General features: G+C 54.0%; 1 long non-coding RNA gene across 1 annotated transcript; it reads left to right on the top strand.

The window, feature by feature from the left end:
• Positions 1-330: 330 nt before the first annotated feature.
• Positions 331-5,463, top strand: LOC144292097 (uncharacterized). Its single transcript, XR_013359613.1, has 3 exons — positions 331-907; positions 3,866-4,052; positions 4,981-5,463. It is a non-coding gene; the product is annotated as an uncharacterized LOC144292097 (long non-coding RNA).
• The last annotated feature ends 872 nt before the right edge of the window (positions 5,464-6,335 follow it).

The following is a 6,335-nucleotide window of genomic DNA, read 5'->3' as shown; positions in this document are numbered from 1 at the left end:
CGCGTGGCGTCCGCGTCCGCCTTGCGTGCGAGCAGCTCGTGCTCCCGCGAGACGTGGCAGGAGCGTGCGGAGGAGGAGGGGAGCCCGACGCGGGACTCGAACCCGGGACTCCAGGCTCGCGCCCGGGCCCGGGGCCGGCGCCAAACCGCGGGCCGCTTTGCACGAGCTCTCGGAGCTGCCTGGTGAGCCCCGGGGCTGCACTTCCCTTCCGCCTGCAGTTCCCTGCGGGGCGTGACCCTTCCCCTCCCTTCTCTCGCCCTCCGCTGCCGACTCTGAAGCCGGGGGGGGGGGGGGGGGGGCCTCCTTCAGCCCCAGCCCTGGATCAGCCCCACGATCACATCATCACTGACCTGGTTTTGTTGTTGTTTTTGAAGCCAAGACGGTCCCCAGCCCCGGCGTGCGAGCCCGCCCTCCCCGTCCTCTTCGCGAGGGCCAAGGGAAGCTTTGATTCCTCGCAGCAGTGTCGGAGGAAGGACGTCCTGGAAGCTGCCCAGCTGCGCCCCAGCTCCTCAGTGTTTCCTTAGAGCTGCCTGGGGACGGCCCCCAGGGATCCCAGGACCCTTGACTGCGCTCACCAGCCGCTGCTTCTCCAGCCGAGGGGTTACGAGAGGGCCTGGGAAGCAGCCCAAGGGTGCTTAGTGCACAGACAAGGGAGGTGGGGCAGACGCGCAGGCCCCCCGAGCTGGGCGCCTCCCCACCTGCTGAGTCACTGGCTGACTCCGGAGCATCCCATTGGGCCCAGGGTCTCTTGAGTCCTGATCAAGGAGGAGGTGAGCAAAGGAAAAGCCCAGGCAAAGGCTCCAGGAGGGGAATCCCTTAATACCTCTCGCCCCTCGGCTGAGGCCACACAGCAGGCACCCCGAAGGCGTCCTGATGAGTTCAGCCTGCTGAAGTCACCGCCCCAAGGGTAAGACGATGGCACGAAGCGGTCGCAGCCCTATACAGTAATGATGTGTCTGCCTCTGCCTTCCTGGCCCTCCTCGGTGGTTCTGTCTGCAGTTCTTGGGCAGCTCCGCTTCCCACTGCGGAAGCAACGAGGACCATCCCTCCTCACTCAGCTCTCCCAGCCCCCAACTCTTGGTTCCTTCAATTCTCTGCCCCAGCCTGGAGGCCCGGATGCCTGCCACTCAGAATCAAGCCTAGTGTGCATTCCAGGGTGGCTGGAGGAGACTGTTTCTGCTCCCTGCTCCCTGAGCCCCTGTCCTCAGCTGGAGGGGTTACTCACAAAGGCCAGGTAGATTGTACCCAGCGGGCCCTGCTTCGAATACTCCAGAGTGTGGGGTCTCAGGTGCCTGCCAGGGTGGTGTGAGGAAGGGAGCTGTTTTATAGACATTTTTTGCATCAGGGTGGAGGCATCAGGTGAATTCTGGCCCCCAGCCCTCCACTGCCTCCTGAAACTTGGTTTGTCAGTGTTGTTACACATGGTGTTCAGGAGTGCAGGGGAGATGCCTCAATTTTTCAGAAAAGCCTGATGTGGCAGTCACTGTTGGGACTCCTCTGCTTTCTACTGCAATCATCCTGGCCTCCATGCCCTTGGGAGTGGGGAAACGCTGCTGAGGGATTCTCTGCCCTCCACAGGGGCCCCCAGCAGGACCGAGCCCTGCGGAGGAGGCTGAGAAGGCAACCTGATCATTCATGCATGCTTTTTTAGCTTCTTCCCGGTCCCTGTCTCACTTTCTCACTCCCTTGCAGGTGCTTGCTGTGATCATTTTCTGAGCAGACTATTTGCATGTAAGTCCTGTCTGACGTTTGGGCGTGGAGGAACCCAGCCTAAAACACTGGAGTGAGCAACATCAGGCCAGGCATTTTTTTAAGGGTTCTCTCTCACTAAACCCATTCAGTCCTCACAACAACCCTGTGAGGCAGGTGCTGTTGATATGACTCCCATTTCACAGATAAAGAAACTGAGGCACAGGGATCCCTGGGTGGCGCAGCGGTTTGGCACCTGCCTTTGGCCCAGGGCGCCATCCTGGAGACCCCAGATCGAATCCCACGTCGGGCTCCTGGTGCATGGAGCCTGCTTCTCCCTCTGCCTGTGTCTCTGCCTCTCTCTCTCTCTCTCGCTCTCTGTGTGATTATCATAAAATAAATAAAAAAAAAAAAAAAAGAAAAAAAGAAACTGAGGCACAGAGAGGCTGGGACACTTGGAAAGGTCACACAGTAAATTAAGTGGAGGAGGTGGAATCCACACCAGCCGTATGACTGCAGAGCCACAACTCTTAAGAGTAAGTCTTCCTGTTATCTGGCCGAGGAAATTGAGGCACAGAAAGGCTAAGGTGTTTGCCTAAAATCACACGGCTACACATTGAGGTGCTAGGATTATAGTTCCAGAGCTGGGCAGCTTAGTTACCTCGCAAGTGCCCTTCACGTGGGCCTTGCTTGCCTGTTCCTCACACTGATCCTGGTCTGTGCACTCACTGGGAGGTGCTGGGCTGGCCACGTTGCCCCACAGGCTGGCTGTGATTCTGTCTGCCTCACACAGTGGGCAGGGCACACTGAATCAGCACCACCCGCTTCCTTATGTATCGTGAGATCTGCTGACTGAAGAAAACTATGTGCCCACGAAGATATGGATCAGGTGTTCTCTGAGCCACTGGTCTTCTATCCTGCCTAGGGTGCTACAGCAAAAGGGGTTGACAGTCTCCGGATGTCGGGGGCCTGTATCTGTACAGTCCTCTGCTCAGCATTGAGATTGGAAAAGGCCAGGAAACGGGTCCTGTGGTCCCCAGCGGCACTCACCGGGCAGTCACTAAGTGCCAGGCCTCTCCTGGGTGCTTGTGCCATCCTGTGGCACATCAGTGCAAGAGGGTGATAGCTAGCACCAGATAACATTTGCTGAACGAGGGAACGGGGAGGGCTGCTCACCGCCACCTTGCAGGGTGTGGGCTGGAGGGCGAACACCTGTGCCAGGTAAGAGGCAAACATCCCCATTTTCCTGACAAGGAAATCCAAGACTGGAAGGGGTTGTCATTTGGCGCAGGGTGACACAAGGGGAAAGAGGCATGAGTGCAAGGACAGGACTGGAATTTGGGGCTTCCTGACGCCATGCCCACACCCTTACTCTCCCATCACTGAGCCAGGAATGGAAGCAGGGGGGAGGGACGGGGTAGGGGGTAACTGGCAGTGGGACATCACCTGGTGTGGCCAGAGTGAAGACAGGGCCCTGAGGAGGTGGAGGTGTCACAGGGCTAGGCTGCCCTCACGGGCCCACACGACTGGACTGCCCTCTCTTCCACTCTAATGTATTTGAAGACAGTTTTCTTGTAGCTTCCCCAGAATTGTCTTTTATCCTGGCTGAACATCTCCTGCTCCTCTAGCTGTCCGTCTCACAGCGACACAATAAACCTTTGGGAAGGACAGTAGCGGTTCTCTACGACCCTTCCAGAATGTGGTGTCCCCCGGGGAGCTGAGAGCGTTTGTCATCTGCCTCTTCCACGATTCCTATCAGTGTGGCTAGGTCCCCGTCCTCTTCCCAATGACACTTGGCCTTGTGGCATTTGGCTTTGACCTGCTGGAGATCCAGCTTTCCTCCTTCAATACCTGCTCCCCTCTCTCTTTGTGTCTGTGAACTGAGCTTCTAGGAACCTCCAATCAGACCCTACTGAGAACGTGCCACAGGACATGAGTTATCTCGTCAGTTCTTATCAAGTGCTTATCTCAGAGGTTCATCTTTTCTTCGTATTCCCAGCAGCTCGCCGTGACTTTCAGGTCCTCGGGAGGAGGGGGCAGAGACCTCAGAAGAAGGGTGCGGGGGTGAGGTGGGGAGTGGTACCTGGGACCCTTGGCATGAGACCTCCCAGTTGTCCCACGGGGCAGAGAGGCTTGTTTACAAGTTACAACTTGTAACTAAAAGTTACGTCTCTAGTTTACAGGGTTTGTCTAGACTGGATTGGGAAGAGGCCACTCTGCAGAGTTCTCACGTACCTGCGAAGCTTATCTCCTGATCCCTCGTGGCATCTGTAGGTTTTGCTAAAACAGGAAGGGGGAGAGCAGCTCCCTCCCAAAAAAGACAAGACCTCTGCCAGCATCCACAGCACATTCTCCTGCTCCAGGCAGGTCAAGGAAAGAGTGAGGGGTGGATTGGGGAAAGCACACCTGTGCCAGGTGGGAGGGAGAGTCCCTGGGGAGGGGCCATGGCAGCTCATACCGCATCTCATGCTTTCCCCACTGTGTCCAGCAGCAATGTTTCTTCATCATTGGGGAGCCTTGGAATCCTAGGAGGGCATGTTGAAACACAGTCTGGGCCCTGGCCCCAGAAATTATGATTCAGTAGGTTTGGGGTTGGCCTGAGAATCTGCATTTCTATAAGCTCCCACGCGCTGCTGCTGCTGGTCCTTGGGCCACACTTTGAGGAGCAGCATCGTGCAGGAGGGAAGCAGAGGTTCGTGAAGAGCTTTCCTGCTTCACTTTCCCAGAAAGGGCAGGGCCAAGCTCACCATCATCCTGTCACTTATTTACCCACCAAATGGTTATTGAATGTTTACTCTGTGGCTGGAGCTCGGAGTACAGCAGTGAACCGGGCAGTAGCGGTCCCTACCTGGAGGGTGCATACACGGTCTTGGGGCACATTAAATTCTTGAATCTTAAAACTTCCCTTTGAGGAAGACTGAGCAGAAATCCTTTTCCCTATTTTTCAGGCAAGGAAATAGCATTGCGGAGAGGTCATATGACTTGCTGCTGGCAGAACTTGAACTCAGGACATAGCTCAAAATGAGGCTACTGTGCCCAGGCCATGTGTCATCTCTAGTTTACAGGGTTTGTTTAGATGGCAGAGCTACAGGCCCTGGTGTCAGTAGGTGACAGCCTTCCTTATGTATGGAAGGGGAAAGAGCTTGACAGACACTCCCATGCCCACACCCACAACTCTCAGTTCCCAAGACCTTCATTATTGCTGAGTTTCACAGTGAGTCACTTCCCCTCTTTTCCTCTCTGTTGATTAATGCCTCTCCTCTCATTTCCCCTAATGTTTGTTTTTTCTAGGCCCTGGCCCTTCATCACTTGATCATATCTGCTCCACTGAGGGATGCCTCCTCCAACCAAGATGGCAGCCTCATCTCCATGGCAACCCCTAGAAACTTTGCCTGGTGACCAAGTTGCAAATTGTGAGGCTCCTTTCCTGAAACATGGACCAGCGAGGTCCCTGCTTGAGGGTGGGATCTTCTGGCCCCATGGCTGGGAACTCCCAGCTCACCCTAGTCATGCACCGCAGCCCGCCCCAATTGGACTGAGCCGGCTTGCTGAATGCCAGCTTGGTGACAGGTGGTTTCTGCTGAGTCAACAGTCTTGCTTTTCTGTTCTTCTTACTCACTTTCCAGAATGACCTCAAGCTTTCTAGGAGCAAAATGGAGCAGCTGGCCCTGACACGCACTGGGTCAGCCAAGCTCATTTTTCTGGATCTTGCATCCCAAAAGGTCATTGTACCAAAGGACCATTGTAGAAATAAATAGCTCTGTTCCTCCCAAAGGACCCTTCATATGTTTACAGATTTAAAAGCATATCATTTGTGATACATTTTAAGGACATAAAAACTGTCATGATCTTGATGAGAAGATATTTCATTGCAGTGGATGGAAAATACACAAAACCATGGCAATTTACCTGGAAGTTTCAGATGGTAGAGGTTCTTTCCAGAGTGGCTACCAAGCACGGAGGGCAGGTGCTGGCCAGGATTGTCTCATTTCATTCTTTTTTTTTTTTTTTTTTTTTTTAAATATTTTTTTTTTCAATTTTTATTTATTTATGATAGTCACAGAGAGAGAGAGAGAGAGAGAGGCAGAGACACAGGCAGAGGGAGAAGCAGGCTCCATGCACCGGGAGCCCGATGTGGGATTCGATCCTGGGTCTCCAGGATCGCGCCCTGGGCCAAAGGCAGGCGCCAAACCGCTGCGCCACCCAGGGATCCCTGTCTCATTTCATTCTTATGGCAACTCCCTGGTGAAGTTGCTCCTGCCACCCTGGTTTTCAGAGAAAGAAGAGGCAGCTGGTAAAAGGCAGAGAGGATTTGAATGCAGGACTCTGCCCCCAAAGTGTGTACGCCTTCATCCATTCCTCCCTGCCTCTGTTTTTGCCGTTTGACCTACATCAAGAATAAGCCCTGCGGGCAGAAATTTCAGGTCGCTAAGAAAGTGTATGCCTTCCATACAGAGCAGAAGCTGACCAAAGAGTTACTCTGCTGCTTTTACTTCCCGTTTAAAATCAAATATTACACAACACTCAGATATTATCACTTTGTGCCTGCATGGTTTTAGAAACCCTTCTACCTGCATGATGGTTCCAGGCAGATCTAGATACCCCTCTTTTTTTATTTTTATTTTTTGAGATTACACACAGAAAGG

The sequence above is a fragment of the Canis aureus genome, chromosome 21 (assembly GCF_053574225.1).
Source record: "Canis aureus isolate CA01 chromosome 21, VMU_Caureus_v.1.0, whole genome shotgun sequence".
NCBI classification, from domain to species: domain Eukaryota; kingdom Metazoa; phylum Chordata; class Mammalia; order Carnivora; family Canidae; genus Canis; species Canis aureus.
Note: the sequence above shows the minus strand (reverse complement) of the source record. Positions and strands in the feature narration are given on the sequence as shown.